Consider the following 24,067-nt stretch of genomic DNA (forward strand, 5'->3'; position numbering starts at 1 on the left):
GCAAGCCCTTTTAGGAGTCTTTTGACCTTCACCTAGCTTCAGATATTTGTCTTCTTTCCTGCCTTTGTGGGCCCTGCCTCCTGCCCAATGGGAGCCAGGGACAGCTTGAGTTCAGCCCCAACCAATGGGAGTGAAGGACAATAGGGGAAATATGAGCCTGCTGTATTAAGGTTTAAAAACTCTGTTCACCCCATATTGCATCCCTCCTCTCCCTGATCCATCATGGAGAGGACTGCCTTCTTCCCTCAGGGGAAAACAATAAAAATTTCCTGTCTTTATCCTGAGAAACCTCTGTGTTTAAATTTTGAATGGGGTTTTTCAACCCACACAAATTTGGGGGCTCGTCCGGGATCCACCCACTTGTGAGCAGCTTTCTCCCCACTTTGGTCTCGAGGAGGCTCCCAATAGAGATTTCTCTGGTTGTCTCCGGACTTGGAGGGAGTATTGCTACTCTGAGGGGGCAAAGTCCCGAAGGGAGGGATTCTTCAGATAAGAACAGGAACCTAAGGAGATTCTAGCTGATGAAGAGAGAGAACATGCAAACTGAAGAAAAATATTGAGAGCAGTCATGAAAACCACAAAGTGTGTGGCTTGGAGGTATGTGCTAGGGGGCCCTGAAGTCACTAATTTGTTGGGTTTTAATTTCAATTTTAACCTGGAAAGACTAGTAATAGCTTTCATATAAAGTACGGGTTGAGTTGACTCTGAGACAAGGGCACCATCTAGTGGGCTTCACAGGGACTAAAAGGAGATGTTTCTTCTATAATTAGTGGGATCTGTTGACCCCAGGGGAAGCCAGAAATGGCCCCCAAGACATAATACTGAAAGAAGGTGTCCTGACCCTGGGGGAGGCCAGCAATGGTGCCCAGGCAGGATGATAGGAGAAAGTGGCTTAGAGAAACTGAAGGTGAAATGAAGCCCAAATCCAGGCAGACTTGGGTTTTGAACACAGAGGCTCTGGCTGGTTCACTTGCGCTTGGTCCGTGCACTGCAGGGACTCGTCCCCAGTTTTGGGGAGTTTCTTTGGTAGAACTAAGGGCTTGGCCTCAGAAGCATCATCACCTGGTGTAGCAGCAAGCACCCCAGCATCCCCAGGGTGGCTGACAACACAGGTTCTTAGATCTGCTTTTCTAAAGGAAAGCAACTCAAAATGAGTCAACAATCTTGCTTTAATCAATCAAACATATCATTTACCTAGTTCAGGGGAAAAAGTCAGCACCCCCAAACTTCAGAGTATTCAGAGGTTACAAGCAGAAATTACAATACAGAGAAACATTTCAAGCAGATAGGCCTCCAACTGTCCAACCATTACATCCATACCTACTCAGTCACCAGAGAGGGAAGCATCAACATCTGGGTTTTTCAAACCTGGGGGGCTCTCAATGGCTGCCCAGAGTCTTGTCTGGTCAAATCACAGAGCTCTTCTCAAGGTGAACCCCAAAACAAAGCCTCACATCAGGGATTATATAGCTTTCTCCTGGCTCAGAGAATGTAACAATGTTCTTGACCCATTGCCCAATCACAAAATATCTCCTGAAAAACAAGCCTCCCACCACAGGTTCCAGGTGCACTTAAACCTATCAAATGGCCTAGGGGCAGGGAAGATCTTAATTTACATTCCATTTACATTCCTATTTCACCTGGCCACAGGCCTGAGGCAGGGACTGGAGCCAGGCCAGGCAGGCAGCTAGCTAGGGGGAGGAGTCCAAGCTTGGTTGTGATGCTGGGGGCCTCTGAGGTGGGGGTGGGGAGGAGGCCCCCTGGGCTGTGACAGGAGTGGAGGGGGGGTAAGGGCGCTGGGGCATCTGTCAGGCTGGGTGATTAGGTGGAACTGATGAGGGGCCTCCCTGGGCTTCCTAGACCACCCTCCAGAAGGCTTCTCTACATCTCACTTAAGAATAGATTTCATACCTGCTCCACCCTTGTCTTTTTTTTCTCTGTCCTACAGGTCTTGATGGGCAGGGCTGGGAGGGACTTGAGGATGGGAAGTATAATCTGTGGGGAGTGAAAAGTCGAAAGGAAGTTTTTTGTGTGGGGGGAAGGATCCTGAGTTTTTTTGACTGTTCTGAATCAGACCATTTGAGTGCACTCTGTAATCTTCTGTGTCTGATCTGTCTTTGTATGTCTGAAATGTTTCATGTTTGTTTTGAAAATAGTAAGGAAGAAGAACTCCCTAGTCTGGGTGGTATAATTAGCAGAACAAAGGTTGTTCCTCAGGAAGTGCTGAGGAGAGGGAGAGATAGAAGTTCAGTTCCTTTGGTATGCCAATTGTCCCCAAGTTTCTTTGAAGTTGGAGAAGTGGGCTGGAGTGGGGGAGCCGGAATCTTTTTCTCCCTTCCCCAGCATCTGGGGCAGTTAAAGTGAAAACAAAAAGCTTTGGATGGGGACGGTGACAGAAAACCATGCCTTCTCAGTTTCATTAGGTCTTTAGCCCCTCCCTCCTCCATCCCACTTTAAAAGAAAGCCAATAGGCAGCCATTTGGCTACAGGCTGGAAGAAAATTTGTTCTAACACAGGGGACTGCCAAAATGGCTCCCTCTTTGGGAAATTCCACAGATTAAAGAAATGAAGGAGATTAAGGAAGACTGGAAAGGGGATGGGGATAGGTAGTCAAGAATCTGGGTCCTTGGGAAAGGCTTCAGCCATTAACTCCCCTGATCCCAGACCAGAATTCCTGATTCATAAAGGGAACATAATAATAATTGTTGTTACAGGAGAGAAAGCAACTTTTAAATGGAATTTTGTTGGATATAAATTGGTTTTTGAAGGAATATGATAAAAAGTGGAACTATTATATTTGGGCATAAATGCAGTAGTGCTACTAAAATTCAGTACACAATGTTTGGGGCATTGTATATATTTAAAGTTTATGATTTGGAAAAATTAGGAGCTGTGTTGTTAAAAGTAATTTAAATGTTATTTAGAAGCTTGTTAACTCTTTACAAAAGTTATGTTATAAGGATTTCTATTTTACAGATGAGAATCCTGAGAGAAGATAGGTTTAAGGATTACCACATTCATTATATGAAATTTTGGAATGCAATAATTTCCAGTAAGTTCAAAGACAAAAGAAGAAAGAAGGGACTCTATTTAAGGATTCTACAATTCCAGTGTGCAAAGGTTTATCTTTGCTTTTAGCTGGTCATTGAATTTAAATTTTAAAATAGGCATTGATTATGGTAACAATATAAATTACTGTGACTTCTAATAATTACTGGAAGAATTGTATTGTCAGAGGAACAAAAAAAAAATGATGCATGGGACACTCTGACAATGTGTTGTAATACTTTGGAGTATTGTAACATGTGAAATCATAAGATTCCAAGTTTGTCTTTGTTTAAAAGAAAGTGTCCGTGCTATCATTTATGAAACTTGTAAGATACTGTTTTAATACTAAAACCTAAAATTATTAACAGGCAGTCAAACAAATCTGTAAAACTCTTTTCCTTGGGGGAGGCATAGCCAAGATGGTGGCATAGAAGCAGGAAAATGCCCTGTGCTCCTCTCATAAACACCTCAAATACCTATAAAAATGACTCTAAGCAAACTTTAGGGCTACAGAACCCACAAAGCGACAAAGAGAAACAAACCTCCCACTGAAGACAGCCCGAAAGGCAGGCAGGAAGGGTCCATCACAATCTTCTAGGAGCAGAGCCCAGCCCCATGTGAGCCTGCAGTTTTAGCTCCAGGATGACCCAACCAGCCACGGTTAGGTTGGGAGAGTAGATCACCAGTAGCTGTGGTGGTTTCCAGCATTATCAACCCATAGATGCCAAAGACAAAGTGAGGGGTCAGTGTGGACTCTGTGGGACCAGGGGGTCCAGGAGTGTGGTCCAGGCTCTGCTCCCTTGGGGAGAAGCAGTTGAGGCATGGCAACCGCCACCATGTGGCTGCTTCAGAAGTCCTGACCTGCAGATTGTAGGGGGACCAAGTGATCATTCTGAGGGGTAATTGCTCTTGCTTTAACCTGCTTGGATTGGACTTGCTGTCTAGGGTGTAGGTCCTGGGGTGTGTGACCAGTGAGCCAGAGCATGTGGAGGCTTCAGAGAGGGCAGCTAACTAGTAGCTCCGGCAGTTGAGAAAACTTCAGCAATTTGGGACAAAGCTCTCCTCTCTGGAAGCAGAGTTATACTGTGGCAAAAAGCTCAAAAGCCAAGTAATTGAGTGGCAACATGAATAAGCAAGGGAAGCAAAGCAAGCACAGCAATACAACTCTGGATTCCATTTTGGGGGACAAAAAGAATCAAAGCATGGAAAAGCAGGAAGACAATGAAGTCAGAACTCCTGCACTGAAAGCTTCCAAGAAAAATATGATCTGGTTATAGGTCATACAGGAACTTAAAGATTTTGAAGAGAAATAAGAGAAATGGAGGAAAAATTGGGAAAAGAAATGAGAATGATGCAAGAAAATCATGAAAAGAGAGTCAACAACCTGACTGAAGAAAATAACACCTTAAAAAATAGACTAACTTAAAGGGCAAAAGAGGCTCAAAAGGCCAATGAGGAGAAGAATGCCTTAAAAAGCCAAATTTGCCTGATGGAAAAAGAATCTCAAAGCTCACTGAAGAGAATTATTCCTTCAGAATTAGATTGGAGCAAGTGGAAGATAGTGACTTTATGAGAAATCAAGATACTATTAAACCGATCCAAATAAATGAAAAAAAAAATAGAAGACATTGTGAAATATCTCATCGGAAAAACCATTGACCTGGAAAACAGATCCAGGAGAGATAATTTAAAAATTATTGGACTACCTGAAAGCCATGATCAAAAAAAAGAACCTAGAAATATCCTTCAAAAAATTCTCAAGGAAAATTGCCCTGATGTTTTTAGAAACAGAGGACAAAATAGAGGTTGAGAGAATCCACCCATCACCTCCTGAAAAAGATCCCCAAAAGAAAACTCCTAGAAATATTATAGCCAGGTTCCAGAATTCCCAGATCAAGGAGAAAATATTACAAGCAGCAAAGAAGAAGTAATTTGAATGTTGTCAAACATAATCAGGATAACACAGTATCTGGCGCTTCTATATTGAGGGATCAAAGGGCTTGGAATATGATATTCTGGAAGTCAAAGGAGCTGGGATTAAAACCAAGAATCACCTACCCAGTAAAACTGAGTATAATGTTTCAGGGGAAAATATGGTCATTCAGTGGAATAGAGGACTTTCAAGGTACAGGATTTAGGTAGGGGTGGAAATAACAAAGAATAAATAAACTGAAAATTCTCTGAAGTTTCAAAGTGTGGAACCAATTTTAAGTGATTATACTAATTTATATTAAGTCAGAATTATCTGGTAACCTCTAGATCTGAGCCAGAGAAGCAGAAGTCCCTTTTTGAATTGTATAATTATATGAGGCCTCTGGGAATCAAAAGTGTTGTTTAAATGAATATTGGGAATGGGTCATTGGGAAACAAGTAATTTGATGTTAATTAACATGGGATAATAATGATTCTGTTAACTTGTATGGTTTATGTGTAAGTTTTCTTGGTTATTTTGGTGACATGTAATCTCCTTTCTCAAAACTGGTATATTGTGAGTCACCTAAGAAGTTTAATCTGTATCTGACTTAATGTAATTATGCAATTTTGTAAAATTGTGAGAAAACTTTATTGTGTTGTTTGAGCCTAGTCCTGTGTGGCTAAGAAAGCTGAACTATTTGTTACACTGTTTGGACCTAGCCTTGCATGGCTGGGAAACTGAACCTTTCTATGCACCTTTGGCATCAATCATATGTTTCTGGAAAGCAGTGTCAGGTCTGTCTGGCTGTGCCAGCTTGTGTATATGGACTCTAGGCATCTGAAGATTACCCCTCCTCTGAGCCCAGGGATCTGAAAAAGATAACATCAGATGTAGACAGCTTTCCCAAGAGTCTGGACCAGGCCTTCATAAGAACTGCTTTCTCCCTGGTTGCCTGTCTTGGGAAGATAAGATTGTAGAAAAAAATTTATCAGTAGTGGTGTGAGAAGTTTTCAGAAGGTGAAAAGAAGAGGAGAGGAGAGGCTAGTTGGCACAGTGAATAAAGCACCAGTCCTGGAGTCAGGAGGACCTGAGTTCAAATCTGGCTTCAGACACTTAACACAAAACTAGCCCTCTGACCTTGGGCAAGTCACTTAACCCCAATTGCCCTTCCTTCCCCTCCCCAAAAAGCAAGAAGAAGGAAGAGGAGGAGGAGGAGAAGAAGAAGAAGGAGGAGGAGGAGGAGGAGGAGGAGGAGAAGAGGAGGGGGGGGGGGGGGGAGGAACCCCCCCCCCCCAACAATGGGAGGGAGGGACCATGGGGAATGTGAGCCTGCTGTATTAGGGTTTAAAAACTCTGTTCACCCCTTAGTGCATCCCTCCTCTCCCTGATCCATCATAGAGAGGACTGCCCTCTTCCCTCTAGGGAAGAGAATAAAAATTTCCTGTTTTTATCCTGAGAAACCTCCGTGTTCTTGTTTAAATTTTGAATGGAGCTTTTCAGCCCATACAGTACCAAGCAGTTTTAATGACTGCTGCTTTATAATACAGTTTAAAATCTGGTATGGCTAGGCCATCTTCCCTAGCATTTCTTTTCATTAATTCCTTTGATATTCTGGACCTTTTGCCCTTCTAGATGAATTTTGTTACCATTTTTTTCTAGCTCTATAAAGTAAGTTTCTGGTAGTTTGATTGGTATGGCACTAAATAGGTAAATTAATTTAGGTAAAATTGTCATTTTTATTATATTAGTTTGGCCTAATGATGAGCAACTGATGTTTTTCAAATTATTTAGATCTGAACTTTATTTGTGTGAAAAATGTTTTGTAATTGTGTTCATAAAGTTCCTGGCTTTGTTTTGCAGGTAGACTCTCAAATATTTTATAATGCCTACAGTAACTTTAAATGGAATTTTTCTTCCTATTTCTTGCTGTTGGGCTTTGTTAGAAATATATAGGAATAATGAGGATTTATGTGGGTTTATTTTTATATCCTGCAACTCTGTTAAACTTATTTTTTATTTCATGTAGCTTTTTTACTTGATCCTTTAAGTATATCATCATATCATTTGCAAAGAATGATCGCTTAGTCTCTTCTTTGCCTATTCTAATTCCTTCAATTTCCTTTTCTTCTCTTACTGCTACAGCTAACATTTCTATTACCAAATTGAATAACAGGGCTGATAGAGGACATCCTTGTTTCACCCCCAATCTTACTGGAAATGCATCTATTACATATAATACTTGCTGATGGTTTTAGATAGATGCTAACATTATTGTAAGGAAGATTCCATATATTCCTATATTTTCTAGTGTTTTTAATAGGAATAGGTGTTGTATTTTATCAAAAGCTTTTTCTGCATCTATTGAGATGATCATATGGTTTCTGCTAGTTTTTTTGTTGATATGATCAATTACACTGATAGTTTTCCTAATATTAAAGTAGCCTTGCATTCCCGAAATAAATCCTACCTGATCAAAGTGTATTATTCTTGTGATAAATTGTTATAATCTTTTTGCTAATATTTCATTTAAAATTTTTGCATCTATGTTCAGCTCTGTGTGTGGCAAACACGTACTTCTCCTCAGAAGTAATGTTCGGAAGTGCTGACTTCTCTTTTCTTAGTACCTCCTTTACCCTCAGAGGAGTCAGAGCTGCAGGTGTCTGAGGCTTCTGAGGCTTGATTTTTGTCTAGTCATTTCAGCTGTGTCTGACTCTTCATGACCTTATTTGGGTCAGACATTCTTTGACTCTGGGTACCCTTCTTAGTTCTTTGCCACTACAGAAAAAAAAAAGATTCTATAAATATTTTTTATACATATGGCTGATTTTCCTACTACTTTGATGTCTTTTGGAGTGTACTTCACAATTTCCACCTATACTTTCTTAATTGTAATCTTGATGAAATAATTTATAATCAATAGTTTTTTTGTGATTATTAAACAATGAGAAAAATTCTAAAAGTTTAGGTAGAAAATCGAGGGGGGCACTTTTACAAACAGTAAAGGTGAGAGTGTTTAAGAGTTGGCCTTTAGGTCATTGAGCAGAGCAAACTTCTTCTTCCCAGCTTCTTCTGAGGATTCTAAATAGGCTTTGTTAATTGATAAATGATTCCTAAATTTTCTTTTAGGCAATATCAACTCTCAATTCCCTTACCTGCTCTTTCTTGGATCAACTACCTTGGAATGGACCTACATGTGGTCAGATAATCCCCCTGCTGGTTTAGACTAGTAATATTCTTTTTTTTTTTTTTAAAGCAATCGGGATTAAGTAACTTGCTCAAGGTTACACGGCCAGTTATTTCTGGGTGGGTGCTAAGTGTCTGAGCCTGGATTTGATCCAGGTCATCCCAACACTGGAGCCGGTGCTCTTACTCGCTGAGCCACCTGGCCGCCCCATAGACTAGTAATATTCTAATAGGCAAAAATATATGTCAAAAATCGATGATTTCATTGAGGTGGGTTTGACTTCTATTGATGCGTATTATATTCTCTTGATCACTTTAATAGATGGTTTTTATGAGTTGCTATGGTCTAAAAGATTCATTATCTAGTGGTCAGACTTCTAATGGAAACATTCGATGACCTTAGTCTGGCCCTCCAATGACACGTTATTATCCAGAGATTGGGCTTTCTTGGCAAAGCTTCCAAGAAGCAGGAGATGTCTCTATGTTAAATAACTGGAAGACAACAGAAATGAACATTAAACTTTCGTTAGGAAGTCTGAAGAAAGCACGGTGCTAGGTGCTGAAAAAGAGGGTCCACACCCTCACTTTCTGGTTGACTTCAGAGGCTTACAAGAAGGCCTTTCAGATGCAGTGTCTTGCTTTTTGCCTGTCATTTCTGCATTTGCATCTGGAGGAGCTCGATGCCTCCTTCATATCCTGTGAGAGAATAAGGTAATGAGAAATACCTCAGGGCCTTCTTCCTCTGGGGCCATATAGTCCTGGGGACAGGTTCTCCTTGGCTAGTTTGTTCTTCCCCATTCTAGGTAAAGAGAGTGGAATCTCTGACATAGTTTTGGAATATGTTACAGGAATCCATGAGTTGGAATCCAATCTGAATGTTGCAGCCAGCCTAATATCAATCCACATTTAAGAGTGTCCTTCAGGACCACTGACTGTTGCGGCCATGAACTTTGGCAATGAACTTTGTGGGGCTGATGCTATATAGGAACTGAGCTAAATTTTGAGCCTAATCTCTCCCTTCTTACATAGACTGAGATAACTATAGAGGAAATTATGCTGCTAAGATGTTTGGAAGAAATTTTTATATTTCTTCTTATAAAAGCCAGTTTATGTTGCATGGTTAAATAACTGGGTTGCCAGTCATTGGTGCCTTACATATGGGGTGGGAGGGACATAGAACTTGATCCAATGGAAGAGAAAAGAGATATACCTCAGGATACCTAGAACCCAGATAGGCAGTATAACAGGGTGGAACCTGACAGTACAAGATTACAGTGCACTAACTATAAATAATACTTTTAGTCTCAAATTTTTTCTCATTTATTAGTCTCATTTAGTTCTCTTAACATCCCCATAAATTAGGAATGGGACTTTATCACTTCACAGATAAGCAAACTGAATGTCAAGAAGGTTAAAGTCATAAATGCAATGTTACAAAATTACAGCAGATTCAGGCCTAGAAGAAAGCATAGTCTCCTGATACTCAGCTCTGATTTTTTTTTAAAAAGAACTTTGATTATTTATCAGATCACAGGAGCTGAAAGGAATTTTTATTTAACCTATTATTTTACAGATGGGAACCTGAAACTCAGATAGTCTATCAGGGGTGGGGAACCTATGGCCAGGAGGCCACGTATGGCTCTCTAGGTCAGCAGCCCTTTGACTGAATCCAAACTTCACAGAACAAAAGCCCTTAAGAAAAGAATCTCTTCGGTGAAGTTTGGATCCAGTCAAGGGGGAAAAGGATTTATTCTGTAGAACTTGGACTTTATTAAAAGACCCCACCCAAGGACATAGAAGGCCACGTGAGGCTTTGAGGCCACAGGTTAGAGGATATTGGAAAGCCTATGTTTCCACATCCTTCTATGAGTCTTTTTCTGGGTATCCTGGGATGTGGCATGGGGGGATAGGAAAGCGAAGGCTGATCATACATCTAGAGGGTGTGCCCATATTTATGTTTCTTTGGGAGACAAGCGATAGGTTTGTTGTGGGCCTGTCTATTTAAGACTACAGAAAGCTGTTGATGCACAGATCTGGGGTAAGGTGTGTTGAAAAAGTGCCCACAAATTTGGCTATCTGCCCCTTGTGTGTAAATATATCCTCACAGAGGCACCCTATTCCCCTGAGGGAGGCATCAACATTCTGGGACTCTGGCCTAGAGTTTACTGCATTGTACTCCATATTACTTCAGATTTTATGGATAAAAACCAATTCAAGGTAAGAACAGTTTTGTTGTTGTTAGTCATTTCAATCATGGTCAACTCTTGATGATGCCATTGGGAGTTTTCTTGGCAAAGACACTGGAGTGATTTGCCATTTCCTTCTCCAGCTCATGTGAGAGATGAGGAACTGAGGCAGACGTGGTTAAGTGACTTGTCTAGGGTCACATAGCTAGCAAGCTTCCGAAGCTAGATTTGAACTCGTAAAGAGGAATCTTCCTGACTCCAGCCTTGGTGCACTGTCCGCTGTACCTCTACCACCTGGCTGCCACATCACAAATATACTTCTGTTTCCTCATCTTATACCAGAGTTAGCTGTTTAATTCCTCATGCTTTTATCACAGATACTAGGACAACAGTAAAGGCCTGTCAGTCAGGGCATGTTAGCAGTTAATGGTCAGTACTTCTGCCCATGGATAGGGTCAGAAGGGAGTTACTGTTGAGGAGTAATTTATGTTTCAAGTTTACAAAGAGTAAACGAGAATCTAGGGAGGGAGCCAGGAGTGTCCATGCAGAGGAAAAAGCTATAGTGCAATCCAAACATAAACCAGGCGGAATGAGGAGGGAAGCCAAGCAAAGCAGAAACAGCTGGTTTAAACAGATGACTAGGAATTCTAGAATGGAAAAACTCATATTTGAAACAAGAAGCAGGAGGATCCCTACTAGGAGGAAGTGAATGAGCCTTTCTCCAGCACCCACTATGTGTCAGACACCGGGTAAAGAGCTTTATATTTTGGGGCGGCCAGGTAGCACAGTGAGTAAGAGCAGCGGCTCCAGTGTTGAGAAGACCTGGAGATCGACACCGGGGCTCAGACACTTAGCACCCACCCAGAAACACCTGGCCGTGTAACCTTGAGCAAGTTACTTAACCCCAATTGCTTAGGGGCAGCCAGGTGGCTCAGCAAGTAAGAGCACTGGCTCCAGTGTCAGGATGACCTGGATCAAATCCAGGTTCAGATACTCAGCACCACACCCAGAAATAACTGGCTGTGTAACCTTGAGCAAGTTACTTAACCCCGATTGCTTAAAAAAAAAAAAGAGCTTTATATTTATATTACTTGATTTGATTTTCATAACAACCCTGGGTGCTATTATTATTCTCATTTTACAGTTAAGGAAACTGAGGCAGAGAGAAGTTAAGTGACTTGTCCAGCATCCCAAAGCTAGTAAGTATCTGAGTCTGGATTTGAATTTACAACTTCCTGCATCCAGGCTCAGCACTCTATCCATTATGCTACCTTGTTCAGTCATTCAGTTGTGTCCATCTTTTCCTGACCTCATAGACTTGTCTGTGGGATTTTCTTGGCAAAGACACTGGAATGGTTTGTCATTTCCATCTCTAGTCTGCCCCTGTTTTATAGATGAAGACGTGAGGCAAATATGGGTTAGGTGACATGTGCAGGGTCTGACAGCTAATAAGTGAGATTTGAGGCCAGATTTGAGTTCATATCTTCCTGTGTCTAGGCTAGGTGCTCTATCTACTGCTTATAGTGATGAAGTTGTCACCATTATGGTGAAGACAAGTCATTGTGGGAGATGAGGAATACTTAGTTCTGCAGTTGCCTTTTTAGAAGAATACCAGTCTATGATTACCATGCCTAATTTTTCTATTTCAATTCAATGCAACAAGCTTATCTTAACATCATGTACATATGCCATACAAGGATGTAGCACCTGACCATGTTTGACCTGGGGAACAGAAGAAAGGGTGAACAGGATAATTGTTTTCAAGTATTTGAAAGGGGATCTTATGGACCAGGGATTAGACTTGTTCTATTTGGCACCATAGGGCAGAACCAAGCACAGTTGGTGGAAACCACAAATAACATAAAGTAGAATTCATGTTGGGAATAATCTGAGCTGTCCCAAAGTGGATCAGGCTCCTCAGGAGGCTGTGGGCTCTCCCTCATTGGAGATGTTGTGGTGGAGGTCTGAGAAATGGAGCAGGGTGGGGTTGGCTAGCCTGAGGGGGAGTGGGTGGAAGAGGGGGAGGGAGCTGAGATAGACAAATAGACTAGCAAAAGAATCATTTTCCCTCAGGCCCCTTGGAGGCACACAGGTATGCATACTGGAGATATCAGGGGGACACTCTAGAATACTCAACAAGCTTAGATCCTTCACACAAACAGAACAAACACAATTTTCATGGAAAAACTTGTCTGTGGTGTGCAAATACACAAACACACAAAGAACCTGTGATTTACAGAGACAGAGACACTTAAGCCATGCATTCTCACGCTGGTGGTGACTTGGTTAAATACGAAGAAATGAGATTTATAGTATTGATTATCTAGAGATAGATTCCCAAAGTGTGTGATACTACCCCTGGGAGAGGCACTGGAAATGATGGGGGGACAGTACTAGCTTCAGGTCCAATGGGAGGCATTGAATAAAAATAAGGGGGTGGTGGAAGCACAAAGAAAAAAGAGAAGACAATTTTCAAAAATTGTTGGTACAGGTTTCATCTGTTGTCTAACAGAGTTAAAGTCATAGTGATTATATCATTTTCCAAATAAACACAAAAAATACAAATTATAAACTATCTATGGTCAGATCTGCTGATAGGTCTTAACAAGCAAGTGTTGGCAAGCCACTGTGTTGTGCATTATTGGGAAGTCCAACATGTCCAACAAGTCCAGCAGGAATATGTGCCAATAATGACTTGTTTATAATGCAATACTATATGCTTACATAATGCAATAGTGTATCATCAAAATTTCAATGTAGGAAAAAAATCACAAATTTACAATAAATTATTAAATTTAAAATGTGCCTTTTCAAAAAATATATTTTACATATTTTTTGAAATGAAGTAAATTAATAAAAAAAAAACCATTAAAGGGTTAAAGGAAGTAACTTTCCAAGGGGAGGGTCCTAAGTATTTTTTTTTTTTTGCAAAGGGGGTGTAGGTCAAATAGGTTTGGGAACCTCTGGAAAGGCTGCCTGAGGAACTTGGGGAGGACAAAGAAAAACGTGGAGATAATCTGAATCCTTGTAGGGTTGGGGATCAAAGGCTTTAGGACTAGACAAGAGACCTTGGAGATCATCTATAAACCACCACCCCTGTCCATCTGCAAGACAGACCAACTAATTTGCCCAAAGCCTTCTGGTTGGTGAGTATTTTTCCCTGCCTCCAACCTCCAGAGAACCCACTGCTAGGCACCTAAGGGTGAACCCATAGGGGGATGGCATGAGCAGTGTCCAGTTAGGATTGATTTAGAAGTGTCCTGTAGAGTCCAAGGACATATGATTCTTAGGCATGGTGGGCTAGCATGGGTAGCATAGCAACAGACCGTTCCTACTTGGGACAACCTGGAAACTTCCAGGGATGCTCACCAGAGGGCACCTGGGTCCAAAAGCAACTTCTATAGGAGGTCAGTTTCCTGGGGAGGCTATGGAGAGCCACTGCTGGCTGAGTGCCTAGGTAGTAGAACTAGGTGAGTGCCTAGGTTGGGCATGATGGTGGGTGGCCTTCCAGCTATAATAGCCTGGGCTGTTGTGTGTTTCCCTAGGGGAATGGGGGAGAGGGCTTGGTGTAAGAAGGAATAAGCCTCCTTCAGTCTGAACCTAGACAGTGACTACTTCCCTCTCCTTCCCTTCTCATGCTGGGCCAGTGATTACTGGCCACACCCATTTCCCCCAAGTTCTATGAAGAGTATCCAAGGCCTCTCTATCTAAGGCCATTCTATGGAGAGTATCCAAGGCCTAGGTGTTCCCTAGGAATATAAGACTGTTCCTTTCCCTGAAGCTTCCCACCTAGGCTGAGGCTAGAGTAGTTGACCTTTGGGGTCAATGGCATGGTGACCTTGGTGATATATTATGGAGAATCTAGGGTATTTGTGAATATATATCCATACAAATTGGCTCTGTATCCAGCACTCTGGGCCTGTATGCATGAGAGAAAACATTTGGAACAAAAGCCTAGCTCTGAGAGACTGTAGTCCCCTTTCCCTTTGGTCTAACTATGTATTTGTTGGGGGAGAAGGGTTTGGGAAAAATGAATTCGTTTCCCCAGCTCTGTCCAACTACCGTGTTTCCCCGATTATAAGACCTATCCCGAAAATAAGCCCTCCCCTCACTGTGTAAGATTCCTCTAAAATAAGCCCTCCCCCAAAAATAAGCCCTATTGAGATTGCTACTGTAGTGAAGGTGATCCCCTGAGCTACATGCTACATTACGGTACCCTCTGTATGCACCGTACCCCCCCCCTGAAACGCACGTGCTCTGAGCTGCATCCAATCAGAGCTGCAGCAGTGAGCGCATCATCCTGTTCTTCCCCAGTGATTTGCTTGCTGGCACTATTGCAAGCAGTGCCGTGGAGGAGAGCTGAGGCAGGACAACATAAGCCCTCCCCTGAAAATAAGCCCTCTGGTGTTTTTCTTTCCAAAAAAATTAAGACAGTGTCTTATTATCAGGGAAACATGGTATGTCTGAGGAATTCTTGGTTGAAATTATTATTAATTGTTAATTAGCCTTATCTTGCCTCCTAAAGGGCAGGGTGCTTGGGCAGAGGCAGTAGGGTGATGGTAGTGAAGTGAGCTCTAGAGGTCTCCTACAGCCTTTCATCTCTGTAATAAAAATAATAGTTTTGATATGTACTTAGTGTTTTAAGGTTTGCAAGGAAATTCTCACACCTTATTTTATTTCCCCCCAACAACATTCTGCAGAAAGTACAATTATTGTCCCCTTTTTACTGGTGCAGAAGTGAGGTTGAAAGGTTTGTTGACTTAGGCTCACCAGCTCCTAATAAATCTGAAGACAGGATTTGAACTCAGATCTTTCTGACTCAAAGTCTTCCAGACTCCATACCTTATTAGCAATACCTCCTTCTTGTGCTCTTGCCAAGAAGCTGGGAATTGTCTTCGCTGAAACTTTCCTTCCAGAATTATCCTCAATCGGACCCCTATTGTCTGCTGGCTAAATGCAGTTAAATTGGTAACTCACGACCAGCGAGAAGTGGGGCCAGGCAAAGGGACCTTGGATTTTCTAAGAACTGCTGGAAATAGACACTGAAATTCATTTTAGGGGTGTGACCTCCAAAAGACACCCTACCTCTTTTCACTCTCGTTCCCTTAGAGCTAGTCTTGGATATAGATAAGGCGGATGTACTGAGGAGATCCAGCTTAAGATAAAGTGTGAGTCCAGGGCAATGGGAAGGCTATAACTTAGTGACGCACTAAGACCTTCCTCCAACACAAAAGGATGCAGGAAGAATGTGAACAAAGGGAATTGGAAGTGGTGGAGGGAAGGACCAGTCCCATAGGAATAGAGAACCAAAATGGTCTGAAAGGAGTAATCCAGCTCAGGAAAGGAGACAGTTATCGGAAATATAAATAAGGGAGTTCTGGTCTGAGGGTCTGAGGAAGGGAATCGTGGAAGAAAGTAGAACTGGAGAGAAGGCAGGGTCTTGGAAGAAAGGCAGCGTTCTTGGGGAGAGGTTAGTGTCCGTGGTAACAAAAAGTATCTGGAGAATAAGGGTGACTGGGTGAAGGAGGTAGCAGAGAGGGTAAAATCAGTTAAGTCGGGTTGTTTCAACCCCTACTGTGAGCCCAGCACCGTGCTAGGTAGGCATTGGGGATGCAAAAAAAGACCCCCCCCCCCAAAGCAGAGCCCCTATCCCTGTCTGATTTTTTCATTCTGAAAGCAATGAATTTATTGTTAGAGGTAAAGCAGTATTTAGGGTTTTGGACTTTGGGAGGTGAAGTGGGTCTCTGGCTGGAATGTTCTGTGGCCGAGGATGCGGTTATTATGGGGGAGTATACCAATAGAAGGGGTGTACCAGTGGGGCGGGGGTACCAGTTGAAGAAGTCCTCATGAAGGATGAGTTTGAGAGAGTCCTAGAATGGTGTAGAAACAAAATAACTTCACGGGATGTGGAAAGAACAACCCACAATTAAGTAGACATGGTGGGAGGCCAATTCCAGGGTTCTGGAGAGGGGGCATCAGGTGCCGTTAGGCGGGGGTGGGGCCGGGGGTGGATGGCTTACTGGGCTGAGGGAAGGAATATTTTTTCTTTTTTTCTTTTTTTAAGCAGTTGGGGTTAAGTAACTTGCTCAAGGTTACACGGCCAGTTATTTCTGGGTGTGGTACTGAGTATCTGAGCCCAGATTCGATCCCCCAGGTCATCACGACACCGGGGACTGTGCTCTTACTCGCTGAGCCACCTGGCCACCTCGAGAAGGCATATTGCAAAAGGAGGAGAAAGAGTGGGACTTGGGGGGAGAGGAGGAGGCGGGGATAGAGAGGGCTGGTGGTGGTGGTGGGGGGTGTTTCTTGGGTTGTGGGCGGGACCTGGGGAGGGCAGCTTTGAAGTCTGGAGCTATGGGAGGGTGCCCAGCTATTCCAGCGGAGCTGGAGCTGGGCCCCTGAAGAGCCGGCCAGAGCAGGTGAGGTCCTCGGTGTGCACGTGGGAAATGTGGAGTTAGGGGACCCTGGAGGGTAGGAGGTTTGAGCCCTGCCAGCCCCTAATGGCACGTGGCCCCTGAACCCAATGTGCTGCTGGCCATTCCTACTGTGTGCAGGGGACAAGGCGGGGTGGTTTCCCTTGCACCGACCCCCCTGGCGTCCCTGGGCTCTTAGGGCGCAGCACGGGAGTTTCTAGGGTCCCGGGGTGGAGCACCCAGCACCCCTAGGTGATTTCCGCGTCCCCGATCTCGCCGTTACTCCTTTGCCATCCTCCTTCTGGGAAGAGGACAGAGGAGAACGGCGGAGGAAGGTACGGGAACCAGGAGAGGCGACCTCATGGTGCTCTGGGAGGGACTGGAGTTCGGCCGGCCGGGGTGTCTAGGACATTGTCTTCGGACCGAGCTGGAGGGCGAGGCGGAGCAGGGGTGGGGGGTTGTGGAACTGGAGGCGGGAGAGAGCCGACTGGTCAATGTGTTCGGTGAATTGATAAGAGGGGCACAAATCTTGCTACTTGAGGACGGTCTATGATAGTTTTGCCAATTTAAATAACGCCCATCCTCACTTTTCCGATCCACTAGGGCTAGGACTACCTTGCCGGGAGATTTATTGATGAGGAAGGAAACAGGCTCAGGGATCGGGAAGGGACTTGCCCATTAGTCCCTAGCTAATAGAGTTCCAGAGCCGGTAATAGAACGCTTGATTCCAAGTCTAGTGCTCTCGTCCATCTCTACTCATCCCTCCTTTGCATCCTTCCTCTAGCCATCTTAAGAGGCTGCCCCGCTCTACCTGGGCTCCATGATGATATGAGGCTGCCCCCTCCTCTCATTTCAAGCATAGGTGCATCTGTTCCTGAAGTTTCTGTTTTCTGAGTCTTATACCCCTCTTCCCCCAACTCTTGGGTAGGGTTCCCCAAAATGGCTGAACCAATGAAAGCAAACCCATTGCCTCTAGAGGCAGCCTGGTCCACTTATAAATAACCAATATATTGGGAATTTTTTCCTTACATCAAGCCTCAGTTTTCTGAACTAGGCTTCCTGTCAATTGGCTGGACATTCTTAGAGCCTTCACCTAATTGTCTTATGACTAACTCTTGATGCCCTTCAAAATCCTGATTGCTTTCTCTTTTATACACTCCAGTTTATCATCGGCTTTCTTAAATTAGAGCACCTGAGCACAATACTCAAGATGTTAGGGACAGGGCTTCCTTGTCCCTCCCAAGGAAAGCTCTTCCTCAAGATTTTCTCATCACAGTCTATCGAGGCTGGCCTCTTTCCCCCTCCCCCCTATGCCTAGTTCTTGTTTTTACCCTTCTCACCAACTACGGTCACCTCTGGTCCCCATTTCTGCTTATCTCTCCATCGGCCTTTCCTACACGGCCAGCATTACTCCAGTGAAGTTCCAAATCCTGGGTGTGAGACTCTTACAGGCCTGTCTCAGTGTTTCCATTCATCTCAATACATGTGCAAGTACCCCAATTTGTCTTGTGGAAGAGCTGAGGTTTCCTTGGCAGTCTGGGCTCTGTGGGTCTGGGAACATGGTGCTCTCATTGTCTTCCCACCTGCTTCAGGTCATATGTAGGAAGGCTTGTCGGGGTCACAGGGAAATGTTGGGATTTGACAGTAGTAAGGTGGGGGAGCATCTTTCTGGGTACAGTGGAGCGGTCTCAGGATGCAGAAGAGGGGCTTCTGTGTGTAGGAGTCTGTGTCATTAAGACTTGGTCTGCCCTGTTCAGAGGCTGACAATGTGAGACATGGCCTTGCTGTCTGGTTTCAGACTGAGGGAGCCCAGATGCTTCTGGCGGCATCTCTGTGTGCTTGCTTTCCTCTTGTCTTCTACAGGCCCACCTGCCAGGCTGCTGGTGGTAGGGGCAGATAAAGATACAAACAGCTTCTGGGGCTTAGAGAAAATCGAGGAAGGAGGAAGGGGCAATTGGAACCAATGGCTGGTGTGAAGGGCCTGGCAGGACCAGGCTACCAGACTGGGGAGGGTCCCTCTATAGCCTCAGGGCCTGAATTTTTTTTTTTTTTTAGCTATTTGTAATATGGGAGGACTCTGAAATGTCTTATGCTCCCTTCTATACTTTACCCTTCCCAAAGACGACTCAGCTCTACCCCTAAACCTCCCCCCCCTTCCTTTTTGCCTTTGTGGTGAGTGGGGCACAGGGTTTCTTGACTAGGCTCTTGCCTCAAGTGGGATGAAAGTAGGCAAGGGATTCTCCCCCTCTGCCAAGTGATGGGAAAATCTGTCACCTAAATTTGCCTCTCCAGAGCAGCTGCCCCTCCCACTAAACTGGACTTGGTTTGGCCAAGTTTCATCCTTCTGTTATCTGGTGAGAAGTGCATGACTGTTTCAGATTTGATTCTTCTACCTATTCAGGAGTAATTCTAACAGCTAACATTGATAGAACTTACTATGTATGAGGCTAAGTACTTTCGTCATTGAATCCTCACAACAACCCTGGGAGGGAAGTGCTGTTATTTTTCCCGTTTTACAGATGAGGAAAGTGAGGCAGAAATGAAGTGATCTGACCAGGGTCACACAGCTAAGGCCAGATTGGAACTTAAGTATCCTCAGCTCCATGCACAGTGCGGCACATAGCTGCCAGACCAGGAGCTTTAGTTTGAGTGGGCAGTCCATCCACTCAAGGCCTGAGGTGGGAGGCATCTGATGCCTTGGACAAAAGCCACTGTGCTAAGTCCTAAGGATACAAATAAAGGCAAAAACCAGTCTCTGCCCTTGAGTAGCTCACAATCTGGGGGTGGGGAAGGGAGAAGATGGCAAACCATTACGCTGAAAAAAATATGTACAGTTTACACTGGAAATAATCTCAGAGAGAAGGTATTAGCATTAAGGGGGACCAGGGAAGACCTTTGAGCTGTCACTTAGCCAGCAGGTAGACATGAGGAGAAAGAGAGAGCATTCTAGACATTCTAGGAGGCCGGTTAGTAAAAAAACAAATGAACAAAAAGAATCTGAAGATGGTGGCTTGTGAATGAACAGCTAGGAAGCCAGTGTCATTGTATCATGGAATAAATAGAGGGGGAAAATAGAATGAGAAGATGGAAGCCTAGGAAGGTGCCTGGTTGTAAAGTGCTTTAAATGCCAAACATAGCATTTTGGTTTTGATTCTGGAGGTAGTGGGGAGCCACTGGTGCTTATTAAATATTGGCAATTAAGAAAGATGACTTTGGCAGCTGCTGGTGGGTGGGTTGGAGTAGGTAGGTACTTGTGGCAGGAGTAGAGGGCGTTTGTTGCTTCATCCTTCTCCATGATAATAGATGACTTTTAGATATTATATTTGCAAAATGCTTTATGTCTGTTTGAGGGAGGAATGATTATTTGCATGAGAATTGGATAGGGAGATGGGGATTTCCCCTTGGGTATGGTTTTCTGGCCTTTTACTAATCATCTCCTTTAGTACCTTGTGGAGGCGACTGTGAATGGAGGCCTGGGCTTGGAATCCGAAAGACACATTTTCCTGAGTTCCAGTCTGGCCCCAGATGCTTATTAGCTATATGACCTTGGGCAAATGGCTTAATTCTGTTTGCCTCAGTTCCTCATCTACAAAATGAGATGGAGAAGGTGTTAACAAGATTTTGCAGATTTGAGCCAATCTCTAACCTGAGAATGACCAAATAGCAGGCCTGACACAAAGTGCCGATAGTCAGGTAGCAATTTACTTAATTTTATTATGAGGAACAGATTCGTAATTCAGGAATTCTCCTGATTATAATTCCACCTGGCTGAAGTGAAGACAGAGACTATACATAAATTACTAGTGGGAAGGCATATTACAAACCTTGTTTTCCTGGGCTTGAGCAGTTTCCCACAACAAACACACAAAATGAAGACAATGCAACAATTCTGGAGTCCTGTGGGCACAATATTGTTCGAGTCCTTGGGGGTCGTTCCTTGGTAGGTCACAGAATGAGAGTTCTGTGATGGGAACAGGTTCTATAGCCTTTGATTCACTTCACTTCAGGTACAAAGGTAGAAGAATGCCAGTGACCATTAACCTTGTCAAAGTTTGATAAGTTTAAGCTGCATTGTAAGTCTGACTCACACGAGAGGCAATTCTGAAAAATCTATTAGTATATTCATTTTGCATAGCATATCTATTATTATAAAAATCATAATTGCCTTTACATCCTCCTTTCAACCAAAAAGATTCGAATGACCCTTGAAGGTTGATGGAGAACATTCATTTGAAACATGATTTTAATTTTATGTAAGAATAAATGAGTGATAAGTCTAATGCCAAGGTAGACGACAAGGCAAATAAAGAGAAGAAATATCAGACCTGGGAGGGCAGAAATGGTTTTCTGGCAGCCAGGAGGGAAACATGCTTTAGAATGTTTTAACCCCTATCCCATAACTTTTCTTCTTGCTGGTTTAGAGCACGGTTTTCCTCTATTTGAGAGGATCAGTTGACATAGAAACAACATTCCTCCCCAATGATGGTACAGCCACCCCCCACCCCCCCAAGGACTTAGGGTGTCCAGAACCCTATGGCTTTGTAATGCCATGAGGGCAATGAAACAACCCACATTTGGAAGCTGGTGACAAGCTTCCCTGCATACTCCAGGCCCATGGCTTGTTCTGCCAAAAGATTCCCCGCAGATGGATACAGTATGCCAAAGGTGGCATAGTCAGGAATCCCAGCCGATGCCAGAAGGGCTGTGATGGGAAGGAAAGCAAGCCTTTGCTGCAGATGGAGGGACAACTTTAACTATAGAGGAACTTCAGCGGACTGGTTCCCTGGGAATCGGGACAAATTTGGCATGGTGTAGGCAAAAGCCCAGAGGCCTTCCAGAAGGGACAAAGGCTGGGATATAGTATGGAGTGCTTAAGAAGAGAAGTCCTGTGGGTCGGGGCATTTCAACAACAAAGGTACAAGGATCGGGGTGAATCCCAGGCAGAGTGAATGAGAATCATGGAACTCATTCCCTCACTCCTGTTGAACCACTCACACTGCCTCCCAATACGACACTCCTCTGAAACACTCAGTTTAGCTGACTGCTGGCATGTTATTCAAGGCTGGAAACCCTTGAAGCTTTAGCCCTAGCTGTGCCATTAGAAACCTGGATCATGGTCCCACTGGGAAGGTTCTATTTACTGGTCCTTCCGAGACACACTCCAAAACCTGACTGAGAAACTACCCAGTCCTGGTTAGCTTCATAGAGCAGCAGCTTATGTGAAATGGGAAGGAAAGGGACTAATGGAGGCCTGAGCAGATGCCCAGACCTTTTTACCCCTTCACCTTCACCTCCAGGAGAAAGGATCTTTAGGGACTGGAGCCAAGTTCCTCTGAGAGGTGAATTATGTGGCTGTTGTCTTCTTCAAGGACAGTCTTTGTCCTTTAGCTTCTCTGTCTGTTTTGTGCTTCCTTACGCCCCTTTCGTCCCTCCCATATCTATCCTTGCCTCCTCTATTTTGCTTCCTTCCCTATCTCCTCCTTCTAGTCTCCTATCTGCCCTGATCTCTTGCTGCCCTTCTAGTCTCTTCTTTTCTCATCTGTCTCTTCTCCCTTTCCATTCCAATTATCCCCTCCTTTCTCCTTCCTTCTCTCCTGTTTTCTGGCTACAGACTGTTCCAGAGCTAGATAAAAATAGCCATGGCAGTGATGGGGAACCAGGTATTGCCGCAGCTTGGGGAAGAGGTAGAGGGGTAGGAGTGAACTCCCAAGACTCTGTTTCCATGGGTGGCTATCTTGGCTGTTCTGGGGACTGGGTGCCTTTTGAAGGGTAGTAGGTCGAGGCATGCTGGGGTCCCTTTGGGACCTGGGTAGGGGGTCAGACAGGGACAACTCCAACAAAGATAGTGAAGTGAGGAGTTAACGTAGTGCTTGGCCACTGTGGGACAAAGAAGGATCTGGGGTGCAGAGGGAGGGGACTTAACACCAATTCTGCCCCTTTCCCCTTCAAGGACCCCTAACCTGACAGAGCCGGAATCCATGGGCGTCACTGCCATGACGACTGGTTACAAGCCACAGGACAGGTATGGTAGGGAGGGTGGGGGCAGGGAGAGGAGGCATAGAAGACCCAAGAAGGGGTCTCTGCCTATGGAGCTGGGGGAGAAAGGGCCCCCCCCCGTCTGCTAGCCCTTTCTGATGGACACCTGTGGGCGAATGAGGAGGAAATCCATATCGGGGTCTCTGCCTATGGAGCTGGGGGAGTGTCAGGGCCCCCCTCTGTCTGCCAGCCCTTTCTGATGGACACCTGTGAGTGAATGAGGAGGAAATCCCTATCTGAGCTGTTTGCTGGGTGCTTGATCAGTGGGAGACTTCCCATCCCATCACTGTTTCCACTCTGCCGCTGGCTCCCCTCAGTTAGATGGCCTTGGCTTTTAGCCTCTCTGCTCAGGGAAGGCTATTTGGCAGCTCCTGTTTCTCCCTTGCCATCCTATCTGGAAAACTTTGTTACTGCTATCACCACCTCCACCCTCTCTCTAGGACCTCCTTGGATAATCCCAGTCTGAGTCTTGCCCTCACTTTTTTCCCCTCTGGATTCAGGTTTCACTTCCCTATCTTAATCTCTGCTCACCATGTCTCTCTCAGTGCTTCCCTGCCTCATTGTTAGCCTTCCTACACTTTTTGGGTCTCCTTCCTGTCCTAATCTTATTTTTTTTAGAGTGGGGAGGACAGGGCAATTGGGGGTAAGTGACTTGCCTAAAGTCACATGGCTAGTAAGTGTTAAGTGTCTGAGGCCCGATTTGAACTCAGGTCTTCCTGATTCCAGGGCCAGTGCTCTATTCACTGCACCACCTAGCTGCCCCTCCCCAATCTTATTTCCTTCCCCTCTCTTTATACCCCTGTCCCCAGTATATCACAATGCCCCAAACTCCATCTCTGATCATTTACTGTTCACCCTTTGGGAGATTCATCTTTCCTTTGCCATCTATCCCATCCTTGCATCCCACACATACCATCAGGGATCTATCATTTGATCTCTCATCCTGTCAGCCTGCTTGGCCCTCTTGGCTTTCAAGCCCAACCTCCCTGTCTCTTGGTTGGGGAAACAGCTCAGACTTTTTCCCCTGGGGGTTCCAGTCATGTTCTCAACTCCACCCCTGTGGTTCAGCCTGTCCCAGACAGTGGTTACTATGGGGGTGGGTGGGTGGTAGGGAGTATTACAGCCCTAATGTGGATTGGGGAATGGCTCCTTCCTCCTTTCTCCTCACAAACTAGGAAGATCCTAGTAGATATATTTAACCTGAGTGACATTCTGTTACCTGACACCTATGGTCCCACTTGTGATAGTAATGGCAATTAAAGATTCCCCTGTATTGGCTTGGTTTT

General features: G+C 44.4%; 1 pseudogene; it reads left to right on the plus strand.

The window, feature by feature from the left end:
- Positions 1 to 17,106: 17,106 nt before the first annotated feature.
- LOC138171145 (equilibrative nucleoside transporter 1-like) overlaps positions 17,107 to 24,067 on the plus strand; it is a 25,182-nt pseudogene continuing 18,221 nt past the window's right edge.

The sequence above is a fragment of the Petaurus breviceps genome, unplaced genomic scaffold, assembly GCF_028583685.1.
Source record: "Petaurus breviceps papuanus isolate PSGF00001 unplaced genomic scaffold, PetGlider_PUasm1.0 419, whole genome shotgun sequence".
NCBI classification, from domain to species: Eukaryota; Metazoa; Chordata; class Mammalia; order Diprotodontia; family Petauridae; genus Petaurus; species Petaurus breviceps.